This window comes from Carassius gibelio, chromosome A22, assembly GCF_023724105.1.
Source record: "Carassius gibelio isolate Cgi1373 ecotype wild population from Czech Republic chromosome A22, carGib1.2-hapl.c, whole genome shotgun sequence".
In the NCBI taxonomy this organism is placed as follows: Eukaryota; Metazoa; Chordata; class Actinopteri; order Cypriniformes; family Cyprinidae; genus Carassius; species Carassius gibelio.
In genome coordinates, this window is record NC_068392.1 from 10,181,025 (window position 1) to 10,208,261 (window position 27,237).

A 27,237-nucleotide genomic window follows, 5' to 3' on the forward strand; every position below is an offset into this window, starting at 1 on the left:
TGAAGACTGTGGAAATCCCACAACCACATTACAGCGTTGAAAGCAATACACAGTGCTTGGTTGCTGGATGGGAGAGAGAATAAAGGGTGGGTTGTCTCCAACAATTTGATTGATGAGGGTCATAAAAGCCATCAGTTCTGGACACCTGTTTGTACACCCCCCCTCCCCTCGCTGTACACCCCGGTGACCTAGATATGAACTTATGAACCTAAGATGAACTTACGAACCTAAGAAGGAATTTCGTTGAGGGAGGGTGAAAATGTGTTGGGATCTATGTGCTTTTTTTTTTGTTAAACTCTGAAAAGGGCGAAATCATGAAAATGGTATAAGGGGATTTAAGGTTTAAAGTACACAGTGCATTTCAAGAAAAAGCTTATAAACACATACGAGATGGAAAAGATGTAATGCTCGTTTTTCGTAGTTGGAAAAGTGTAAAATGTTGTTAAAGTTGTAACAAATTTAAGAAAACTATTGGTTATTTATCTAAAACAACTAAACAAGTCAAAACTATCAGATGTGTTTTCGTTAAGCAACACGTGAAAAAGACGTGAGAGCTTGTAAAAATTTAAAAAGGTGTTTTGTTACCAGCTAGAAAAGAAAGCATTTATCATTTATACCTTACCTCAAACTAAAAAAGAAACGAATGTAAAGCGGCGATACAAACCAGAAAACATGGCGTTTGTCATAATGGGAGAAAAAGTTAAAACAAAAGAAAAAAGATGGAAGGCATTACGCGGATCTAAAATAAAATCCATCAGACAAGAAACTTGTCAAATCTATGTTGTACTTTACCACTAACTACAACTTAAAAAATCAAGAGTGTTACTGACAGAGAGTTAGACCAAAGAAAAAAAAGATCTCACAGCAAAGTGTTAAGACATCTCCGTTGAGTGATCCTGACAGCATCGCAGACACACTTAGAATGAGGCTCGGGGAATGCTCCGGAAAAAAAACCACGCCTACAGCGGGGGCAGTCTCTAGCGCTGGAGGCGTGATAGCAGCGTGAAATAGATTTAAATGTTAAAATAATTAAACAAGTAGTTTTTAATAAATAGACATCAGTCCTTAATTAGCGAAAACTTTAAATCCGTTTAAACATAAGATCAATTTGTACTTTTTAAGTGATGTAGCTTTATGTGATTTTTATTTCCTTTTAGTCTTAAAAAATACAAAATAATAATAAAAAACAGCATTGAAAAAGCATAATTTGTTTTTAATGTATTAAGTGAATTACTCTAATCTACGACTAGTCTTAATTTAGACTATTGCCGTCGATAGATCTTTTATTTTTGTCAAGCTTATTTTCTCAAGCCATGACAACACACACACACACAAACACACACACACATACTTTCCTTCTGCCGCGCTTGTGTTGTGTTATCTAGTTAATAAACCAGACACATGTAGTTAAAAGTATCCCCATTTAACAATATAGCAGGGAAGAAATATCTCGTCTCAGATCGTGCATCGAAACGTGACCGTGCCGGGCATCTGGTGTCTGTGTGATTACTGCATATTAGTAAGACATCAAACGACTGTAAAAACATCGTTTTTGGGGTTGCAACTCAACTGTTATCTAATTAGTTTTCCAGGGTTCTGGTGTTGTAAATGGTCTGCTGCAGGTCAGCTAAAGTTTAAAAATTTTATGTATTCACTGATCAAAGGGGTACAATTTAAACTTTATGGTTTAGGCCTGTGATCGTGAGGTTAGCTAAAAGTTCATTTACTGGTCAAATGGACGTGAAATCTTTTAACAAGTCAGACCATATAGGAATATGTAGTTTAATTCGAGTTAATTTAGTTTATTTTAGTTACATTTATAATTTTTATTAACCCCTAGATCTTTCAACCTCAACATAAATGTACCGAGAATGCAAACAAGTACACAAACACAACAACACAATCATAAACACACACTCACACACACACACACACACTTTCCTTCTGCCGAGTTTGTGTCGTGTTATCTAGTAATTAAACCATACATATGTAGTTAAAAGTATCACCCATTTAACAATATGACAGGTAAGAAATATCTCGTCTCAGATTGAAACGTGACAAACTTAGTAGTGATTCTTTAAATCCTGTTTATCAACTCTTTGAGATACTTAATCATTGAAACATTTCTATAGTCACATCTTTATTTAACATTTTCTAAAATGAGATCTGGTTTATTTCTATATTAAGTGTAAGTAAGTTGTATTCTTTCGTTGTCATATCTTTTACATTTTATTAAAATAGGTTCAACTGATTCAGGAAGATCACTGTTACGTGCGTCTCACGTACGCCCCCGCCCAGAGTCCTCAACTAATTAGTAGTGCTCATTTCTTAATTATTTTGTCTTCAGATTCTGATTGGTCGAGCTAGGGAAACAAGGCTATAAAATGGATGGAGGCGGACTCTTTCAAGAACGCGCGGCCAGCCACAGACTTCTCCATTACCACATCGTCTCCTGCTCCTATTTTGTTGTTATTTTGGAGTAGGGAGCCCCAGCCTGTTTCTTTTAGTTTAGTTATTTCTTTATTATGTGGCTGGGCTCCCTATCTCATGATTTTGGTTACTTTTGTGAGTATTTTGTGTTAAAATAAATGATTATTTTGGGATACTCCAGCCGTGTCCATCTATTATGTTATGCGTCCCTTTAAACTCCTAGACTTTTGTAGGGACCGTAACATAATTGGGGGCTCGTCACAACTATTTTTAATTAACTGAGTTAACGTTTTTTTTCCAACAAAATTATATGGTCGGAAAATTGTTTTAAATGTGGTTTAATTCGATTTGCTACAATTTAATTGCAAGCCGCTTCACTTCATGCTATATTGTACCAAAAAGCTGTAGGCTAGTTCAAGTCATTCTTTACATTGAATATAGTCAAAACGTTTTTTTATTGCGCTTAAAGGGATTTTTGGTGTACCTTTTCGTCACTTTCTTTGTTCCCAGCTCGCGCCAAGCTTTTTGAACTATTTATGAATGAGTAACCGTAATGACGTCATTGCTAGAGGGGTTTTCCAGTCATTGGGAATTCCGTGCGGCGCATTATAAGCAGAAGCGTGCGTGCTTTGATGGACAAGTTTATTTGTTGTGTTTAGGAGTATTCTTCATTTTTGAGACCCTTTACTTGGTATTGTCGCGGGAAATGCAGGTGAGTGAAGTGTTTTTTCTCTCGTGCACTGTTTTTTGATTGATAGCGGCCTTTTCTCCCCTGTTAGGCTGAAGAGGTGTTGTCCTTTGGGCTTCACCTATTTTCTTTTTGTGTTGATAGTGTCCCGGGGGAGCGGTTAGTGTTAGCTGCGAAAGCAGTTATCTCGGGAGCACGTCAGTAGGCTATTGGGTGGTTGTCTATTTGGCCTCTCAAACCTACTGGTTTTCAGTGCATAAAAACCCGCCGCAGAACCTGCGTGAAGACTAGGGTTTAAGTGAGACAGGTGAGATTGTGTAAGGCAGGTACAGATAGAGGGGTGCATTGGTTTGCTTCGTGTTTTTGCTGTGCGCTATTCTGAATCACCACTTCACTTCACAGTGCATTTCCCAAATAACAGTAGCTATTATGTATTTTGGCTTCTGTTGTTTTGCATTTTGCTGTTGGCTGGATGAGGCTTGACGCAGTCTTTTTGTCCTCTTTAAGTGTTTTCTATATTTTGACTGTGTTTTTTCGGTCTCATTATGGAGTTTAGTCTAGAGGACTTTGTAGCTCACCCAAATTTAGAAGAATTTGAACGATGCACTAAAAATAATCTGATCTCGATTGCTGCTCATTTTAAAGTGCCCATCTCAAAACAAGATAAAAACAAGATATTAAATATCAATTGCACACTGCCTTAGCTGAAAGAAAGTTTCTCCCTCCTATCAGCGCTGTCCCTTCACATTTTGTCACGCATCCCGATCCGGAGCTGCGTAAACTTGAGTTACAGGTGGAAATGAAACGCTTAGATCTTAAGGAAAAAGAGCTCCAGCATGAGTTTGAGCTGCGCAAATTTGAAATCGAGGAGACGGGAAGACGTGAATCAATACGCGTTAAAGCTAGACAGTTGAGCAGGGATTCTGCTATGGACATCGATTTTGATGTTAATAAATGCATTCGTTTAATCCCGCCTTTTTCTGACAAAGATGTTGACAAATATTTTGTGCTGTTTGAACGAGTAGCAACGACCTTAAAGTGGCCTACGGAGGTTTGGCCTCTTCTTCTGCAATGTGTATTTACGGGTAAAGCCCAGGAGGCGTATGCTTCTCTTTCGCCTGATGCAAGTTTAGATTATTACCAGGTGAAATCTGCAGTTCTAAGGTCTTATGAGTTGGTTCCTGAGGCTTATAGGCAGAAGTTTCGCCGTTATAAGAAGGCCGAGGGCCAAAGTTATGCTGAATTTGGTCGTGAGAAAATTGTATTGTTTGATCGTTGGTGTTCTGCACAAGAGGTGAAGAACTTTGAGCAGCTTCGTGATTTAATCCTCATGGAGGAATTTAAAAATTGTCTGCCAGACAAAATTGCAACATACTTGAATGAACAAAAAGTCACTACGGTGTCGGCTGCTGCTATATTAGCTGATGAATATGTTCTGATCCACAAAGAGAGCTTTGAAAAGCCGCCTTTTCCTTTGTCGCAGCGTGGTCCTATTATGCACCCTCACTTTAATGAGCATGTCAGTCCTAAAGACAGTATAACTAAGGCGAGGCCTGTGTGTGCTTACTGTAAAAAGCGTGGCCATCTAATAAACAGCTGTTTTCTGTTGAATAAAAAGAAACCTAAGGCAGTTGCGCTAGTCAAAACATCAATAGTACCACAGCCCCCTCAAACTGAACACATTGACTTGGACATTTATTCTCCTTTTATTATGAAGGGTGAAGTCTCATTGCCTGACAGCTGCGTAAAGGTCCCAGTAACAATTTTGCGTGATACTGCTGCTTCTAGATCTATTATTCTTCAAAGTGTGTTGCCTCTTTCAGATAAAACTTCCTTAAGCTGCGATGAGCTGGTGCAGGGTTTTGGAATGAAGTTTGTAAATTTGCCTATGCACTCTATTCAGCTCGAGTCTGACCTGGTGTCTGGTCCAGTTGCAGTGGCTGCATGCACTGTTTTTCCTATTAAAGGAGTGGATTTTCTTTTGGGAAATGATTTGGCTGGGGGTAAAATTCTAGTAAATCCTGAAGTTACTACTGTGCCCCTTGTCTCTGAAGGCCCTGATGAGTTGCAGATGAAATATCCCACAGTGTTTCCTGTATGTGCTGTCACGCGTTCTATGGCTAAAGCTAATGTTTTGGAGCATGATGGTTTAGAGGGTAGCTTTATGATGCATCCTGAAATGGAGTCAAAGTTATCTAAGATTAGTTCCAACACGTGTCTTTCTCCTACAACCTCTGATTCTATGGTGTCATGTGAAGGTAGCGTGCACCGGTTGCTAAATACTGTGCAAGAGCCAAAGGAACAATTGGAGAGCTTTGGTGGCTCGCAGATGTCTCTGAAACATTTGATTTTAGAGCAGAAGCGTGATCCGTCTCTCTCCTCTTTGTTTGAATTAGTTGTTTCTGAGGATGAGCTTGAAGATATGGCTTCTGGTTATTTTCTTAAAAACGATGTCCTGCTGCGTAAGTGGACACCATCTTACGCTTCCACAAAGGATGATTGGAGTGTTGTCACACAGGTTGTTGTTCCAAACTATTTTCGCAATGAGATACTGAGTCTGGCACATGACAATCCGTTATCCGGTCATCTAGGGGTTACCAAAACCTACAGTCGTATTTTGCGCCAATTTTTTTGGTTTTGGCCAGGGTTAAAACGGGGTGTAAAGTTACACTGTAAAACATGTCATACGTGTCAAGTTTCTGGAAAGTCGAACCCACCCATTCCACCATTCCCTTTATTCCCCATTCCAGCTGTTGATTCACCATTTGATCACGTTATTGTTGATTGTGTGGGTCCGTTGACCCGTACCAAATCTGGTAACCAGTTTTTATTGACCATTATGTGTGCTTCAACACGCTTTCCTGAAGCTATACCTATGCGAAAAATCACTGCACCTGCAGTTGTAAAGGCACTGGTTAAGTTTTTCTCATTGTTTGGACTCCCTAGGGTAATTCAAACAGACCAGGGCACAAACTTTATGTCTCGTGTGTTTGCACAAGTGGTCAGTCAGCTGAACATCACCCATTGTTTTTCAAGCGCTTACCATCCGGAAAGCCAAGGTACACTTGAAAGGTTTCATCAAACCCTTAAATCTATGCTTCGTGCTTATTGCCTTGAAAATGAAAAAGAATGGGATGATGGTGTACATCTTCTGCTATTTGCGGCTCGGGAAGCTGTGCAGGAATCTACTGGTTTTAGTCCAGCAGATTTAGTGTTCGCTCATAATGTACGTGGTCCTTTAAAACTGCTTCGGGAGAATTGGTTGAATGAGTCTCAACCGAAAAATCTGCTTGATTATGTCAGTTCCTTTCGCTACAAGTTACACCGTGCTTGTGAATTGGCTACACAACACTTGTCTGCTGCTCAGTCAAAGATGAAAGGCTGGTTTGATAAAAAGGCAGTGGTCAGACAGTTTAAGCCTGGGGATAAAGTTTTGGTTTTTTTACCCATTACTGGGTCCAGCCTTCAGGCACGTTACAGTGGCCCCTATGTAATAGAAAAGAAAGTCAGTGACCGGGATTATATCATAGCTACTCCTGACCGTGCTCGTTGTAGCAGACTTTGTCATATTAATATGATCAAACCTTATTATGATCGTGAGCAGTTAAACAAGTGCAGTCTTGGTGATGTTAATGCAGTCATGGCCTTGTCCAATGCTGAATGTTCAACTGTCTGTTCGCCTCGGCCTAGTGCTTTGAAGGTAAATGATCCTTCGGTGTTGCCATTCGGTGCTGAAACCGTTCTTGAGGCCTGTGAGTTGCTAGATTTTTCTGATGTCGATTGTGACATGGAGAGCCCTTCTGTTGCTACAATTCAAGGTCGTTTAAAAAATTCTGAGATGCTTGCTAACCTTGATTCTTGTTTTTTGCATCTCCCTTGTTCACAGCGTACAGACATATTAAGATTAATCAAAGGTCATGTTTCACTGTTTTCAGATGTGCCATCCCAAACACATGTATTACAGCATGATATTGACGTTGGTGACAACACGCCAATTAAACAGCATCCGTATCGTGTCAACCCTGAAAAACGTCAACGTCTCCAAAACCAAGTTAACTATATGTTGTCACATGGCATTGCGGAACCTAGTATTAGCTCATGGAGTTCGCCCTGTCTTCTTGCTATCAAGTCTGATGGGTCTGACCGTTTTTGCACAGACTTTAGGAAGGTTAACAATGTCACTAAGCCTGACTGTCATCCTCTTCCTCGTATGGAGGATTGTGTTGACCGTGTGGGGTCCGCAGCTTTTGTGACAAAGTTAGATCTACTTAAAGGCTATTGGCAGGTGCCTTTAACTCAGCGTGCCAGAGAAATTAGTGCATTTGTTACCCCTGATGCATTTTTACAGTATACTGTAATGCCTTTTGGGGTACGCAATGCGCCTGCTACTTTTCAGCGGTTGGTTAACCGCGTTTTGTGGGGGGTGTCAGGGTGTGAGGCGTATTTGGATGACATAGTGGTGCACTCTGCAACATGGGATGAGCACATCGATCAGTTAAACCAGGTTTTTCAGAGGCTGGTTGATGCAAATGTAACCGTTAATTTGGCCAAATGTGATTTTGCCCAAGCGACCGTAGTTTATTTGGGTAAAATAGTTGGTGGGGGCATGGTGAAGCCGGTAGAAGCTAAGATTGAGGCTATCACATCATTCCCAGTTCCTTCAACTCGTCGTGAATTACAGCGGTTCTTGGGAATGACTGGATATTACCGAAGTTTTTGTAAAAACTTTTCTTCAGTGGCTGTCCCACTCACTGACTTGTTGAGTCCAAAAACTACCTTTAAGTGGTCACCAGAATGCCAGCATGCTTTTGAGTCTCTTAAAGCCCTTCTGATGCACGCACCGGTTCTTGCTGCCCCAGTGTACGATCGTGATTTTAAACTAGCTATTGATGCTAGTGATGTGGGAGCAGGTGCTGTTTTGTTGCAGGATGGGTCTGATGGTATTGAACACCCTGTGTGCTACTTTTCAAAAAAATTTCAAAAACATCAAAAGTCTTACTCGACAATTGAAAAAGAGGCTCTCGCTCTAATTTTGGCCCTTAATAATTTTGAGGTTTATATTGGCTCCTCTTCGCGTCCAGTTACAGTTTATACAGACCACAATCCTCTGATTTTTATTAATCAAATGCGTAATTCCAATCAGCGCTTAATGAGATGGGCTCTGTTTGTTCAAGATTTTAATCTGGATATAAAACATGTAGCTCGCAAAAATAATGTCCTGGCAGATGCATTGTCGCGCGTTATTACATGGTGATTGGGGGATTTCTTTATTTTTGGCTCCCCATTCACCATCTGGGGGTGGGGGTGTTACGTGCGTCTCACGTACGCCCCGGCCCAGTGTCCTCAACTAATTAGTAGTGCTCATTTCTTAATTATTTTGTCTTCAGATTCTGATTGGTCGAGCTGGGGAAACAAGGCTATAAAATGGATGGAGGCGGACTCTTTCAAGAACGCGCGGCCAGCCACAGACTTCTCCATTACCACATCGTCTCCTTCTCCTATTTTGTTGTTATTTTGGAGTAGGGAGCCCCAGCCTGTTTCTTTTAGTTTAGTTATTTCTTTATTATGTGGCTGGGCTCCCTATCACATGATTTTGGTTACTTTTGTGAGTATATTGTGTTAAAATAAATGATTATTTTGGGATACTCCAGCCGTGTCCATCTATTATGTTATGCGTCCCTTTAAACTCCTAGACCTTTGTAGGGACCGTAACAATCACATTTAACACAAAGTCCAGACACATGCTTTTCCTCTTATAAATAATGACTGATTAAGTGCAATGGATTCAATTCTATGACGAGATCTTCCTTTCTACCCCCCAAAATGCTCCTTTCATTTCCAACTGTTCTTTGAATATTATATAAATGTCGTCCTTTATTCTCACCATCCCATTTAATTTGTCACGTATCTTTTTATTTTTTTATTTATTTTTTTATTAATCCTTTTATTTCTAATTTACTCATTGGAGTATTAAATTTGATGTCTGACATTTTAATGCTTTTATCTGATCCACTATTCATTACCTTCTATTCCTATATGTGCAGGTATCTATACAAAATAAATATTTGTTTTTGCTTGTATTCTGAACAAACTCTGTAAAATGACTGACAAATTGTCTTGTTGAAGATTCGCCACACTTTAAACTTGATAGTACTGAAAATGAGTCTGAACATATGACTACTTTAGGTATATTAATGTGTTCAGTCCACTGAAGAGCCAAAAATATGACAATCATTTCTGTAGTATAAACAGACGGATGATTAGATGTTCTTTCAGGTATTCTATACCTACCCACTTGGAACATATGTGTCCTGTTTCAGGATCTTTAGATACATCTATGTATATGAGTTAATTTAAAACTATATGCTCTTTATTTTTCATCTAAACAAAAGTCCTTGATGTTTTATTTTATTTTAATAAGTCACTCACACTTACTTTAGTGGCCTAAATCATTGAATATGTCTTTTATTTTCTCAATATCAACTTCTGGCACGAAATTCTACATTCATAAATGTATGTTTCTCAAAACTCCCCGCTTTTGGTGGTATTTAAAGAGGAATTTGTGATGTATTTGGAGACGTTAAAAGGAATGAAATGTCCCAAAGCAAGATTTTGGTATTCTTCATTAAAGGACTTTGGTTTTTCTTAATGTGAAAATCTGTTACTCCCCTACTTTTTCGTTCTTTATCTTTTTCTTCAGTGTTGTTTTATTTATTTTACATTTATTTTGTTTTATGATGTACAGAGTGTGAACGAAAATTGAATGTAATCTCAGACCGTATTTGTAAATCTACCAGTAAAGTACTCCTTTATGTTTTTAATGTTTAAAACTTTGAATAAAAAAGAAATAAAAAAACACCCACAAACACATACCCCTAACACCTCCCTAATAACGTTGGTCACAAAGGTTTAAATGTATGTTTGTCAGTATTAACTTCTATCATTGCTATATCGTTGCTATATCAATTAAAACATGCGTTTAGGCATACACAAATCTAACTGGAATGAAATGTTTTGGAATGTCTTTGATTTTCTTGCCAAAGAAACTTTAACAACATTACAGGAGAGGCTAAATATTTCATCTCAAGTAGTGCGTAGAAACGCGTCTGGTGTCTGGAATCTGATGTCTTTGTGTTTACTGTTACGACCATGCCAGCGAAGATTGTAAAACATCTAAAGGTTTTTTGGGGTTTCCAACTCAACTGTTATCTAATTAGTTTTCCGGGGGTTCTGGTGTTGTAAATGGTCTGCTGCAGGTCAGCTAAAGTAAACAAAAATGGTTTATGGTTTAGGCCTGTGATCGTGAGGTAGCTGAAAGTTCATTTACTGGTCAAAAGGACGTGAAATCTTTTAACAAGTCAGACCATATAGGAAGATGTAGTTTAATTCGAGTTAATTTAGTTTATTTTAGTTACATTTATAATTTTTATTAACCCCTAGATCTTTCAACCTCAACATAAATGTACCGAGAATGCAAACAAGTACACAAACACAACCATACAATAATAAACACACAAACACACACACACACACACAAATGTAAACATTACAGAAAACATGAACATGCAGACTAAATAAATACTAATATACACTCAAACAAGTACAAAAATACACAAACAAAATAGGTCACAAACACGAACATATCTATATAAGATTGAAAATGAGTTGTCCTAAGTTTTCTTTGAAACCAAAAGTGTTTGTTGGTACAAATGTCTGACAGAAATGTATACAATAGATTAGACGTCCTGTCTCACTTTCCAAATGGTGTTGTTAACCATGATGTTTAAAATTGTTTTAAAAAAGTATTATTTTTTAGCTTTCATGCAGGATTCATGTCAGCACTCAAGTGTTTTAACAAGAGTCCAGAGACAGATGAAAATAGATGTGTGAAGAAAAAAAAATGTAAGAGGTTTTTAAGGATAGACTAAATGGTTTAGATTGTTTAAAACAATTGAGTTTACGCATTTCTCTTGAATGTGTGTACAGTAACCATTGCATACATGAAGCAGAACAAATACATAACTCATAAACACATTGTGGTTAATAAAAAAGACTTATTTATCTAGCATAACTTACTTTCTTTTCATAACAATAAACATTCTTACGATTTTAACAACTGCAAACAAACGGTTTGGTTGGAAAATAAAAAAATAAATAAAAACATATTGTGTTTTCTTAGTTAGAATGCTTATAGTTTGTAGTAAAATCACATATATAAGCTAAAAAAAATTTCTTCCAAACCATGCTGCTTTACACACACACACACACACACACACACACACACACACACACACACACACACACACACACACATATACACACACACACACACCCCTCACAAAACTGTCAACAAGGACCTTAAGTTTTTGTTATAACGTTTAGCTGTAGCTGAGACCTTGGTGGAATTATTTATGTACAGTTTTGGGGAGGTTACTATGAACGTTGTAATAGTTTATAGATCACAAATTAACCCATTTAAAATCTAAAAGTTTAAAAAGTAATGTAACTGATAACATTTGATTACATGTTTTAAGACTTGTAATGTGTTCAACCGTTAATCTTTTGAAACGTGTAAACAGGACAGGGGTTAACATTAGAGTACTCAACAACTAATGACCGTCAGACTTTTCAAATCCTTCATCACTTAAATTAGGATTGTGATCATTTCATTTTAAAGCACAACCACCACGAAATCAGATTTGCTTGGAGATTAAATACATATTTAAAAACACAACAAGAAAGTTTAACAGCTATGATACTGTTTTTAAATCAGGTTTTTGCACATCTATGAAGGGAAATGCCATGGCATCTAACAACGGTTGGTAAATCGGTTCAATTTAACAAATAAATATACATCGGCCAAATAGGAAATAAGCATACGTCTTTAACTCATGAAACATCTGACGCATATTTTAAAGTATTTAAGGTGGTTTATGAAATATATCAATGAAATCTGTAATCTGTAAAAATATTCAGATGTAACATTTTCATAATTAACCGCAATTTAATTATTTTTCTCACTGACTGTAACTGATTACATTTATTTTTAATCAAATGATATAATTTAGCTACATGTAACTAGTTGACCCCCTAACACTGATTATGCGTTCTAACAAGAATAGTTGGTGAAAGAGTTCATTACCCTCTTTAACTTTAAAAATGCTTACAATGTCCACAAACAAGGGTTTGCTCTTAAAACAAGCCCCAGACACCGACTTGGAAGCTCAGTAACAAGTATAGCCATTGCAGAAATTTGTTATAGAGATTCAGTAAGTTAAACTCTGGCAAACCCCCATCGTGTACATCATACAAGGGTTGAGGGTGGCTCACTAAAACCATGCGGTAGTACTGTTTTAATTCACGATAAATTTCCGGTTTATTGATTTATTGTATTGTTTGTTGTTCACAGCAGGCAACTGTAGCATTTATCAGCCGGTCTTTGTTGGTTTTAGTGAGCCACCCTCAACCCTTGTATGATGTACACGATGGGGGTTTGTCATCAGGAAGTCATAAACATTGGTCACGCCCAAGATGGCTCCGCCCAAGATGATCACTCAAGTCAGTCGTGATATTTTGATGATTAAAAGGTTGGATAATAATTAATAATCAACATATCTTATATCTGATATAAACTAGGATGATATAATGATGTTAAGTAAACGTCTCGAATGAAGACGATGTTTAAAGCAATATTTTAATACCCAAATCCACAGAAATATTGATTTGTATGAACAAAGAGACCCACTAACGCGAGAGCAAAAACTAGAAAATACAACGTATAAGGCCCTAAGCATAAGACCAAACCATTACAATTAGGATGGTGAAAACTGCTGTAAATAGTTTCAAACAGAAAGAGCTAACAATGTCATGGAAACATATCGTTCAAAGTGTAACGCTATGAAAAACATTGCGGTTTATATCTATTTATGCGTGTGTGTGCATGTGTGTGTATTTGTAAAGACCTCTAACACTAGCTTGCTCTATTCTTTTTTTATTCAATCTGTTTTCTTTTTATTTATGATATTATTTAAAATCCCATGGTACGTGTACTGTGTTAACCTAACTGAGACTTGTTAAAACATTTATATATCATTGCTCTTTTTGTTGTTTTTGATTGCTTCCACCGTCCTCATCTGTAAGTCACTTTGGATAAAAGCGTCTGCTAAATGAATAAATGTACAGTAAATGTAAATATCTCACCGCTCTAGAAAATTTTAGGTATACTTAGCAGGGGGGCTATAGTGTTTTTAGGTTATATTGTACTTGTCATTATGAATATTTGTACGCTTATTTTCATTTCTGCATCTTAATGAACACTTACACAATTTGTCTTCGTTTGAGTAGCTAACGTTACTCGACGGTCACATTTAAGTTTTCACCGCTTACACTTTCAAAAACACCCAAAACCTGTAACTCTGTCATAATTACGTGAATTAAAAATACAAAAACTTAATGCCTGACACTTTTGTAACTGACTAAAAACTGATGTTTAAGCTAAACAACGACAGAGACACTGTGCATAAAACTGCAAACACAAACATCACTAACTTAAATTAACAAAAGATAATAACCACCAATATGTGTTCACACAATTAACTTTTTTTTTTTTTAGATGATTCAGAATTAACTTAAATGAACAAAAGACAATAGCCGCTAATGTGTGTTCACACAGTTAACTTTATTTAGATGATTCAGAATTAACTTAAATGAACAAAAGATAATAACCAACAATATGTGTTCACACAATTACATTTATTTAGATGATTCACAGAAATAAAAATGACTCTTCAGTTGTTAGAAGAAAAAAAAAGTGTACTACGTAACTGCGAAAATGACTTAAGGACCCTATGAATCGGTACATTGAACCAAACTGTCCAAATAAATAATTTTTCAGAAGTGAATCAAACTTTGCTTTACTAAAACAGATCACAGAAAAGAATATGAGTCTTTTTATTTAGGTTATCTGCGTATGCGTTTAATCAGATGTCCAATGATTTAGAGCGTTGCCACATACAATATGAGTATGTATTCACGACGGGCATGTTTGAAGCCTGAGGTGTGTGATGGGTATTGTAGTTCCCTGACCTGAAGATCTACATAGCTTGAATGAGGTATTAGGTAAACATATTAAATTTGTAAAACAAAAACATATAATACATATAACAACAATAAAATAACTGTTAACACATATTTAGAGCAAACGACTATATTCAACAATAATACGATATACATGTGCTAAAACAGGCTAAAATGGGTTGACTATGCTGTAATGGAGCAACCGTTGTCATGTTATCTTGTGAACCATTGGGCATTAGGATTCGTGTGTCCTGAAACCAAATAATTGTCCTTATCTTTAGAAAAAGTAATAATATGGCAAACGTAAGTCGGTCAATCGTGCATCCAGAGTTTAACTTACTGAATCTCTATAACAAATTTCTGCAATGGCTATACTTGTTACGGTGCTTCCAAGTCGGTGTCTGGGGCTTGTTTTAAGAGCAAACCCTTGTTTGTGGACATTGTACGCATTTTTAAAGTTAAAGAGGGTAATGAACTCTTTCACCAACTATTCTTGTTAGAACGCATAATCAGTGTTAGGGGGTCAACTAGTTACATATAGCTAAATTATATCATTTGATTAAAAATAAATGTAATCAGTTACAGTCAGTGAGAAAAATAATTAAATTGCGGTTAATTATGAAAATGTTACATCTGAATATTTTTAAAGATTACAGATTTAATTGATATATTTCATAAACCACCTTAAATACTCTAAAATATGCGTCAGATGTTTCATGAGTTAAAGACGTATGCTTATTTCCTATTTGGCCGATGTATATTTATTTGTTAAATTGAACCGATTTACCAACCGTTGTTAGATGCCATGGCATTTCCCTTCATAGATGTGCAAAAACCTGATTTAAAAACAGTATCATAGCTGTTAAATTTTCTTGTTGTGTTTTTAAATATGTATTTAATCTCCAAGCAAATCTGATTTCATGGTGGTTGTGCTTTAAAATGAAATGATCACAATCCTAATTTAAGTGATGAAGGATTTGAAAAGTCTGACGGTCATTAGTTGTTGAGTACTCTAATGTTAACCCCTGTCCTGTTTACACGTTTCAAAAGATTAACGGTTGAAAACATTACAAGTCTTAAAACATGTAATCAAATGTTATCAGTTACATTACTTTTTAAACTTTTAGATTTTAAATGGGTTAATTTGTGATCTATAAACTATTCCAACGTTCATAGTAACCTCCCCAAAACTGTACATAAATAATTCCACCAAGGTCTCAGCTACAGCTAAACGTTATAACAAAAACTTAAGGTCCTTGTTGACAGTTTTGTGAGGTGTGTGTGTGTGTGTGTGTATGTGTGTGTGTGTGTGTGTGTGTGTGTGTGTGTGTGTGTGTGTGTGTGTGTGTGTGTGAAAGCAGCATGGTTTGGAAGAAATTTTTTTTAGCTTATATATGTGATTTTACTACAAACTATAAGCATTCTAACTAAGAAAACACAATATGTTTTTATTTATTTTTTTATTTTCCAACCAAACCGTTTGTTTGCAGTTGTTAAAGTCGTAAGAATGTTTATTGTTATGAAAAGAAAGTAAGTTATGCTAGATAAATAAGTCTTTTTTATTAACCACAATGCGTTTATGAGTTATGTAGTTCTGTTCATGTATGCAACGGTTACCGTACACACATTCAAGAGAAATGCGTAAACTCAATTGTTTTAAACAATCTAAACCATTTAGTCTATCCTTAAAACCTCTTACATTTTTTTTCTTCACACATCTATTTTCATCTGTCTCTGGACTCTTGTTAAAACACTTGAGTGCTGACATGAATCCTGCATGAAAGCTAAAAAATAATACTTTTTTAAAACTATTTTAAACATCATGGTTAACAATGTGATGCCCACTAAAAGTGTTATCACATTTGTGGTAGTTTCTGAAATTTTAAAATGAATGTTTTCGAATATTTGTTCAGAGGTAATTTACCTGGTTCCACCATCCTTTGACTTACTGTGCGTTCACACCGCCAGCGTCGAGAGCGTCAAAGTGGCCGGAAGTCATTCATTTTCAATGTGAGCCGGTGTCCTGACATTTTATCCTACCCTGTCAGATTTTCCTACCCGGGTTTACTGCGCACGCGCACATCAATATCGCGTCCTTAGTCTCATGCTAAACAACGATATTTAATGTATCTGCATTACTGTAAGGGTAGGTTTAGGGTCGGGGTAGGTGTAGACTTTAATAAAAACGCAATCTAATTGGTAGAAACTAATATTTATTGTTGGTTTCCTGTAACTGTATCCCTTCTAGCTACAACCGCGAATATAACACATAATTACTGTATTTGTAGTACTGTAAGGGTATGATTAGGGTTGTGGTAGGTGTAGACATTAATAAATCATAACTTTACAGTAGCATTTTTCGTTGTACCCACTGTTTTAGTGGGAGGTAGGAAAATCTGACAGCGTAGGACAAATCGACAGAACACCGGCGTCGAGCAGCGGCGAGGAGCGGCGCGGCGCGACTTGGCCGTTGAGAGCGTCGAGGAGAGTTGAAATCAGGGCAACTTTATGGTAATGTTCTATGACGCGGTTGGGCAGCAACCAATCGGAACGTAGAAGTCCACCGCTTGAGAGGATTCCAGAGAACGCAGCTCCGACCATTAGTTCCCAATCACAATGGAGGACAGGTTGATTATTGCTGTTTCGCGTTTGCAATAATCTATGATGTGTCCCTGTTTACGTACAGGGACATAAAAAATAGATTAAAAGTGATACGTGGACCAAGGTGTCTGAGATTGTTCATTTTAAGTAAAGGATCTTAATATTTAGTCCACAACAATATTTAATGAGGTTAACTTATAACTTTACCCTCCTTGTGGTTAGTCTGCACGAGATCAACAAGCTGTTTGCTTTGCGGCCGCTTTAAATTCAAAATAAGCATTCGATCTACGTCAGAGCGTCTGAGCGCTCACGAATCTTTCTGCAGCGTCGTGAGCAGAGCGGCAAGAGCGATTTTTGACGCTCTAGACGCCGGCGGTGTGAACGCAGAGTAAGACATGTTATATAGAGGCGAGGAGTAATTGTGGAGTTCGCCAACAGGGGGTAGTGTGGCATTTATTGTGCTCTACGGGGCTTTACGTCAGTTTTGTCCGCTTTGCGATTTTCCTCTTTCTGCTGAGCGAGACGAAAAACGGACGCAGAGTTTGCCTGGTCTCATTTATTTCTCCTGTTTTCAGGTTGGTGGAAAATTAAATTAATCTAATTACCTGAAGTGTAATATGTTGACATGTCACTGAATGTTTTAATGTTCGCTAATAGGCTTTGTAATGAGTATGTGGACATAATTGTATATATGGCAGTAGCCACATTTTCGCGCCTGTTAATGTCACCTGTTAATACCAAAGTCACGTCTGAAGAGTTTTATTTTTAGCTCCTTGAACATTTTTGTAAAGTTTTAATACTCTTGAAATGTATGATATTGTGTAAAATGTGAAAGGTTAATGTTAAAAACGGAGTTTGTCAGGGTTAAAAGCTGTTGTTAAAACAAACGTGATTTATATTTTAAAAGTGGTTAAAAATAAGTTAAAAGTCTGTCAGCTCATGCATTTTGGGAAGAGTAAAAAAATTACTTTTGCTGGAAGAGGAAAATGCATTTAGGAACCATATGTAAATGGTAACAAACTATGTTTTATATGTAAGTGATGACATAATCTGTGTTTTATTTTGAGTTAAAAAGATACAACTTAAAGGGTAACCGTGGTTATTGTCAGTTTGATTTATTTAATCACCCAAAACTTAAAACTCAGTATTTGCTGAAAGATGAAAAAAAAGACAAATTGTATTTCATTTTGATGTCGTGTTTATTTGATCGTGAACATTGTGTGTTTGTAACAGAGGAGGATTTAAAATGTGAATGTCTAATAAATCCTCTCTCTCTCTTTCTGCTGAGAGAGACGAAAAACGGACGCAGAGTTTGCCTGGTCTCATTTATTTCTCCTGTTTTCAGAGAGAGCATATAAGCTGTTTATGTGGTGCCAGCCGGTACCTGTAACAACAACACCATTTGGAAAGTAAGAAAGGACGTCTAATCTATTGTATACATTTCTGTCAGACATTTGTACCAACAAACACTTTTGGTTTCAAAGAAAACTTAGGACAACTCATTTTCAATCTTATATAGATATGTTTGTGTTTGTGAGCTATTTTGTTTGTTTGTGTATTTTTGTACTTGTTTGAGTGTATATTAGTATTTATTTAGTTTGCATGTTCATGTTTTCTGTAATGTTTACATTTGTGTGTGTGTGTGTGTTTGTGTGTTTATGATTGTATGGTTGTGTTTGTGTACTTGTTTGCATTCTCGGTACATTTATGTTGAGGTTGAAAGATCTAGGGGTTAATAAAAATTATAAATGTAACTAAAATAAACTAAATTAACTCAAATTAAACTACATCTTCCTATATGGTCTGACTTGTTAAAAGATTTCACGTCCTTTTGACCAGTAAATGAACTTTCAGCTACCTCACGATCACAGGCCTAAACCATAAACCATTTTTGTTTACTTTAGCTGACCTGCAGCACACCATTTACAACACCAGAACCCCCGGAAAACTAATTAGATAACAGTTGAGTTGGAAACCCCAAAAAACCTTTAGATGTTTTACAATCTTCGCTGACATGGTCGTAACAGTAAACACAAAGACATCAGATTCCAGACACCAGACGCGTTTCTACGCACTACTTGAGATGAAATATTAAGCCTCTCCTGTAATGTTGTTAAAGTTTCTTTGGCAAGAAAATCAAAGACATTCCAAAACATTTCATTCCAGTTAGATTTGTGTATGCCTAAACGCATGTTTTAATTGATATAGCAACGATATAGCAATGATAGAAGTTACTACTGACAAAATAAAAGACGTATTCAAGGATTTAGAATACTAAAGTATGTGTGAGTGACTTAATAAAATGAAATAAAACAACAATTTTTTTTTTCCAACAAGGAATTTTTGTTGAGATGAAAATAAAATGGTATAGGTTAACCTAATTTTAAAGTAAAAACATCGGTCTAATATTAAAACCAGGTAGAATGTTTTCATCAAATAAGAACTGATGTGTTTTTGTTAAAAACGTTACTTTGTTTAACTCTTTTAACATACATTTAAACCTTTGTGACCAACGTTATTAGGGAGGTGTTAGGGGGATGTGTTAGTGGGTGTTTTTTTCTTTTTTATTTGATGCTTTAAACATAAAAAACATAAAGGCGTACATTACTGGTAGATTTACAAATACGGTCTGAGATTACACTCAATTTTCGTTCACACTCTAAAAATCATAAAACAAAATAAAATGTAAAATAAATAAAACAACACTTAAAAAATAAATAATAAATAAAGATAAAGTAGGGGAGTTAGAGATTTTCACATTAAGAAACCAAAATCCCCCAATGAAGAATACAAAAATCCTGCTTTGAGACTTCAAATACATCACAAATTCCTCTTTAAATGCCACTAAACGTGAGGATTTTGAAAAACATACATTTATGAATGTAGAATTTCGTGCCAGAAGTTAATATTGACAAAATAAAAGACATATTCAATGATTTAGGCTACTAAAGTAAGTGTGAGTGGCTTATTAAAATAAAATAAAACATCAAGGACTTTTGTTTAGATGAAAAATAAAGAGCATATAGTTTTAAAGTAACTCATATACATAGATGTATCTAAAGATCCTGAAACAGGACACATATGTTCCAAGTGGGTAGGTATAGAATACCTGAAAGAACATCTAATCATCCGTCTGTTTATACTACAGAAATGATTGTCATATTTTTGGCTCTTCAGTGGACTGAACACATTAATATACCTAAAGCAGTCATATGTTCAGACTCATTTTCAGTACTATCAATTTTAAAGTGTGGCGAATCTTCAACAAGACAATTTGTCATTCATTTTACAGAGTTTGTTCAGAATACAACCAAAAACAAATATTTATTTTGTATAGATACCTTCACATATAGGAATAGAAGGTAGTGGATCAGATAAAAACATTAAAATGTCAGACATAAAATTTAATGAAAGGAGAATTTTGGGGGTAGAAAGGAAGCTCTCGCCATAGAATTGGACACATTGCACTTAATCAGTCATTATTTATAAGAGGGAAAACATGTGTCTGGACTTTGTGTTAAATGTGATCTTCCTGAATCAGTTGAACCTATTTTAATAAAATGTAAAAGATATGACAACGAAAGAATACAACTTACTTACACTTAATATAGAAATAAACCAGATCTCATTTTAGAAAATGTTAAATAAAGATGTGACTATAGAAATGTTTCAATGATTAAGTATCTCAAAGAGTTGATAAACAGGATTTAAAGAATCACTACTAAGTTTGTCACGTTTCGATGCACGATCTGAGACGAGATTTTTCTTACCTGTCATATTGTTAAACCGACTACTTTGAACTACATATGTCTGGTTTAATTACTAGATAACACGACACAAACTCGGCAGAGGGAAAGTGTGGGTGTGTGTGTGTGTGTGTGTGTGTGTATTGAGGCTTGGAAAATCAAGGTACATGCATTTGTATGGCCTGTTTGCATTCTCAGTACGTCTATAGTACGTAATATTTTGTTAAACAACATTTTTCTATGGTTTGACTTGTTAAAAGATTTCACATCCATTTGACCAGTAAATGAACTGTCAGATAACCTCACGATCACAGGCCTAAGCCATAAAGTTTAAATTGTCGCCCCTTTGATCAGTGAGTACGTACAATTTTTTTAACTTTAGCTGACCTGTAGCGCACCATTTACAACACCAGAACCCCCGGAAAACTAATTAGATTACAGCTGAGTTGCAAACCCCCAAAAACCTTTAGATGTTTTTACACCCGCTGATGTCTAACTGATATGCAGGCAACAGTAATCACACCAGATGCCCGGCACGGTCACGTTTCGATGTTGAGATGACATCTCTTTCCTGCCATATTGTTAAACCGACTTCTTTTAACTACATATGTCTGTTTTATTTACTAGATAACACGACACAAACTTACAAACTGGACAGAAGGAAAGTGTGTTTGTGTGTGTTAATTGTCATAGCTTGAGAAATTAAGCCTGACAAAAATAAAAGATATATCGAAGGCAATAGTCTAAATTTAGACTAGTCGTAGATTAGAGTAATTAACTTAATACATTAAAAACAAATAATGCTTGTCCAATGCTGTTTTTTATTATTATTTTTTATTTTGTATTTTTTAAGACTAAAAGTAAATAAAATCGCATAAAGCTACATCCTTTAAAAAGTACAAATTGATCTTATGTTTAAACGGATTTAAAGTTTTCACTAATTAAGGACTGATGTCTATTTATTAAAAACTACTTATTTTAATTATTTTAACATTTAAATCTATTTGATGTAGGTATCACGCCTACAGCGGGGGCAGTCTCTAGCACTGGAGGCGTGGTTTTTTTCCGGAGCATTCCCCGAGCCTCATTCTAAGTGTGTCTGCGGTGCTGTCAGGATCACTCAACGGAGATGCCTTAACACTTTGCTGTGAGATCTTTTTTTCTTTCATCTAACTCTCTGTCAGTAATAGTCTAGATTTTTAAAGTTGTAGTTAGTGGTAAAGTACAACATAGATTTGATTTGAAGTATCTTGTCTGATGGATTTTATTTTTGATCCGCGTAATGCCTACCATCTTTTTTCTTTTGTTTTTAACTTTTTATAACATCGTGACAAACACCAAGTTTTCTGGTTTGTATCGCCGCTTTACATTCATTTCTTTTTCAGTTTGAGGTGAGGTATAAGTGATAAATGCTTTCTTTTCTAGCTGGTAACAAAACACCTTTTTAAATTTTTACAAGCTCTCACATCTTTTCACGTGTTGCTTAACGAAAACACATCTGATAGTTTTGACTTGTTTAGTTGTTTTAGATAACCAGTAACCTATTTTTTTTTTCTTTTTTATTTGTTACAACTTTAACAGTACAACTTTGTACAAACAGGTTCCCAGAACAGATGGCTTTTATGACCCTCATCAATCAAATTTTTGACACATAGTATACTGGATCCGCTCTCAAAATGTTCTCTTCTTTTTTTTTTTTTTTTTTTTTTTTTTGTAGTCAGATGCTAATTGCACAAAGAATATTTATTCTCTGGTTCTTATAGATCTATGTTCAGAAACTAATATGCTAATCTGAAGAAACTACAGTTTAATGCAACATCAATAACTTTTTAAATCTCCAAAAAAACAAACAAACGTGCTTAGCTCAACTCAAGAGTTTTAAACAGCCACAAGAGTCTTGATATGAGGATTCTTTGTTGGACCTACAATGTAAAAATGAAAAGAGAGCATCTTTTGGAGAACTTCTAAGAATCCTTTTACAGTTCCCTCAAATATCTAATTTTGTGCTCGAGGAATTCAAAATGTATTTTAGGTAACTGAAAATCTTTCCTTTATGATGGGATCCCTGGAAGACCTTTGATGTCTTCAAAAGCCTAGCAGGATGATATGGGTTTCTACAGGATCTTCTAAGTACCTCATGGAACTGCCCTTTATTTTAAACCCTGTAGTTAATAGACTTCTCCGTGATATACATGTGCTATCAGGGAATATTAGGTAGTGGCCACCAGATTTTATCGAGGTAACAACATCCTTAAGCCATGTGATATAGTTTTGGCCTCAAGGTCTTATGCTGGTACTATGTTATTCAGTCTTACTTCAAAATAAAATGTTAATGATTACAGGTTGTGTTGCACTCATTGACTTTCTGTTTCCTTATTTGTTCATTTTCCTGTTCTTGTTTGGTTAATTGATTAATTCACACCTTTCTCCATTCACCTGATTACTTCCCTTGTGTTTAAATACTCTGTCTTTTTATTTCCTCATCGTCCGTGATCGTTGTATCCTACGCTTATGTATTGTATTATGTTGAATGTGCCCTTATTCTCCTGCGATTATTAAAAGTACCCTTTAGTATATCTTCTCCTTTGTGCGCCTTCATTTTAAATATGTTTTGAGTAAAAATAATTAAATAGAAAATAAAATGTAATTTTTAATTTTACAGCATTTTAAGAATGTTTTACTTTTTACTACATAATGCGAACTGATCTAAATATCTGATATTCAATACAAGTGAAGTTTTCTTGATATTGTTATTGTTGAATACCATGAAAAATAATTTCCACTTGTCCCTTCATTTCGTAATAAAATAAAAATCTATGATACTGTCACACTTCACGGGGGAGAGGGGCAAGGAGAGGTGGAAAACACAGGAACTCAAGGAAGACGTTTACAACAGCCGACTAAGAAAATTGGAACAGGGAACACATATATACAGGACTTGATGACGGGGGGAAACAAAAGACAGACTCTGACAGATACAGTGAAATGTACTCAGTGTACAAGTACAATGAAAGTGAATGGGGCCAATCTATGAATGTTAATACACTCACTGTTTTACTAGTATTACTACAAGATGTGAACAATGTATGCTGACACTTTTTTACTTGAAAAAAACAAAATAAAATAAATAAAACCTACTAACCTATTATATGTATATACAACTTTCTAATGTGCGACAACGCCGTAAACGACTGCAAAAATAGTTCACTTCATGGCTCAAATGGTACACAAGTTGTAACATAATAGGTAAAAGCAGTTGCTTTATACAAAATTATGAGCTTCAGATTTTTGCTTCTAAACCTTACAAAAATTGGCACATTCACTTTCATTGTAAGTGCCACACTGTAACATTGATTTTTTTTTCAAAGGAAAACAAGAAACAATTTGTATAAAATAAACAATAAAAAATAAATGAATAAAATGCTTTTGATTTATCTAAACTTCTATAAAAAATTCAGAGTTGATAAGAGGTTAAACAGTAATTTGGAGCCATTTCCATGTCATGCAGACATTTGGTCAGATAAATGTCTCCACCCCCTTTAAAGTATTTTTATGCAGTGTTTTAATCAGTGAGAACACATTGATTGTCTTCATGATGACCATCATTTCTCTGCTCCTGCTGGCCTCTCTGCTGCCACACCTGACCTTCACTGGTGAGACTGATTGACTAAATTGCATATTGATATATCTGATGAACAAGACAAATAACAGTGCTATCTCTTTCAGCTCATGTGGGTATAGTGAACGGCAGGTAAGCAAAACCCCACTCCAGACCTTATATGGTTTCTATTCAGATTTCTGGTCAACACGACTGCGGTGGATTCCTAATCTCTGATGAGTTTGTCTTGACTGCTGCACATTGCTGGGATGGGTAAGAGTTTTGTTTAGTCTAAACTGGCATTAACTCAACAATGTTAAAGCCATGTCTGACTGACAAAAGGACTGCGGTGCAACCATACAGTGTATCATTTTTATAAATGAATATCATAACTCAATAAATAAAGTTTTCCAATACACTCTTTCAACAGATATGAGATTCTAATGGTTGTTGTTGGTGCTCATGACTTTAGCAAAAGTATGACTCTGAACCGCATCAGAGTGGAGAACTACATCCTGCATACAGGATACAAACCTTTTTACAATCGCATCATGCTTTTGAGGGTAACATCCTGTAATACATATAGCTGTTAAAAATAAAATCTGACCAGAAATACTAGCAATAAACCACACCAATAGACTCACACTATAAGAATGTAATTTATTGCAGAAATTAGTAATTAAAGCTGTTTTAGGATGATTTTAGTTTAAAACGGCTGAAAATCATAAATACAACCTCCAGTAACATGACTTATTAACTTACCACGTTTGACCAATAGATGGCGCTGATGTCAAATTGATGTGGTGTGTTCCGTGTAAGCTTACAATGGCACACACACAGTTTGGTCTCAATATTCCAAAGCATTGCAGAGATCATCATACCTAAATTACTTGCTATGATTTGTGAAAACAGTTTTGTCCAGCAACACAAAATCCATAACTTTTTGTCAACATGGTCTGAAGATGATAAGATTTGATTTTGGTGAAAATCCAGCGGTCTGGGGGAGTTAGAAAAAGTAGTTTTTTTTAAGAAAATCTAAATGGCAGACAGGAAGTTTGGCTGACTGTTGCAACATTGGTATCGATGTTCTCAGCATGACCCAAGGATTCTAATAAATACCAGACTCTTTACAATTGGCAAAATTCATAGAAATCTATTAGCATTTATTTGAAATGTCATTATAACTTTTGTCTTTCAAAACCTGTTTGAGTACTTTCAGGCAGTGTTGTAGTCGAGACCAGCTCATTCGAGTCCGAGTTCAGATCGAGTCCAGAGAGGGTCGAGTCCGAGACAAGACCGAGTTCAGAAAGGGTCGAGTCCGAGTCAAGACCGAGACCAGAGAGATTGGGTCTTTGACAAGACCTAAAGAAATCTTCAAGAGTATGTAAAATGTTTGGTGGAAACAATAAAGGGTAAAAGGGCCACATAGTATGTGGTGTAAAGGTAATTTTATTAGTATTATGAATTGTAACTTGTCAATATTAAGTGCTCATTTTCACATAACATCGTTGTACCACTATACACATCCATATAACCTTTCTAGTAAAAGTAACATTACTGTACCACTATACCTGTAAATGTTCAACTGTAACAGCTTTTACATAACTTTTAACCTTGAAGCTTAACTAATGACTGCTAATATCCTTACAATGTCTTGGATTATGTGCACTTTAGATGTTGTGAAGATTACAGATGGGCATAATTACTTTTCAAAAAAATAAGTGAGGAGACCATCCTGCTACCCAACCAAGCACGATGTGGTCTCATGATCAATCCACCCCGACTAAAAACACTCTCTACTGGTGCAGAGGAAGCGGGGACTGACAACAGTTACCATTTTATCACTTTCTGTAACACCAACGGATAATCTAATGCTTATTTCCCTGGATGGTGCATTTTAATGCAGGGTAAAATACACACTAGTCCAAGTTTTTTTTTTAGTTATGGAGGGCATACACACAAGAGCCAACTGACTGTCCAGGAAAATTTCATGCAAAAGTGTGTATGTGCCAGGGGAAGAAAGCTGGATGAAATGCCATATAAGTTCAATGCATTCTGTCAGACATGTTTTTGGGGGGAGATGATTAGTGTTGAGACAGTCAGTCTGTGTCTATATTCATTATATAAGTTTATAAAACGATATTTGTTTTTTTTTTCTGTGACCATTTTGTCCTACTTTGTAAAAATAACACAGTTGAGAGAAATAATGTAGCAATGTGGCTTTCTGGAAAGCGGGATCACTACAGGCGGATGGCAGGAGGGTAACTTAAGGCCGGTGACACACTGGCTGCGTGGCTTCTCTGCTGCGTGCCAGAAAGGTGGTGGCTGCTTCGCGTTTTCTGTGTCTTTACACACCAGAAGCGTGCCTGCACGCGGCGCTTGGCGCACTGCTGCTGCTGTAGAAAACATAGAGGGAGGCCGCCGAAAAACCAGGCTCTTGTCTTCATGACAACAATATCCAATTTTTTTTTTTTTTTTTTTTTACATACCTACTGATAGGACACCGTCAACAGTATTGACGGCACAATAGAGTATGTTTGACAGGTGCAATATTTGAAAATCGTTCGTTCATTATTAATTTCTTTTTTAAATTACATTTATATCTGAATTTATGCCAACCTATAGACTTTCAAATATCAAAATGTCATGAATTAATATGTATTTGTGTACAAAATGACATATAAACATATTTTACTTTTTTGCCTGGAAACGCTTCCAACATGCACGCGTGAAAAATAGGCGTCGGTTCTATTTCTAGCATGCACGGGTTTTACGCGCGTCTCACGCAGGCAGTCTGCAAGATCTAACCTGTTAACATGGGAGCCGAATTAAAAACAGACACGCCACGCATCTGAGGCGCTTGCGCCACACATCCATTGTGTCGCTGGCCTAACGTCTCACGTCAAAAGAAAATCACCAGTCATTGGATGTCTCAAACATACATCAATTTAAATAAACATTAACATACAGTAATAATCATGAAATATTTTGATTGGGACTCGAGTGGACTCGGGCATAAGTCCGATTCCTAATATGTTCGAGTCCGAGTCAATACCGAGTCAAAATGCACACGAGTCCATGACAAGACCGAGACCATT

General features: G+C 36.1%; 1 protein-coding gene across 2 annotated transcripts in view; it reads left to right on the top strand.

Annotated features, from left to right (window-relative positions):
- The window catches only part of LOC127942673 (duodenase-1), a 91,505-nt gene that overhangs the window by 54,922 nt on the left and 9,346 nt on the right, over window positions 1-27,237 (top strand). The gene's annotated exons all lie outside the window — the stretch shown is intronic.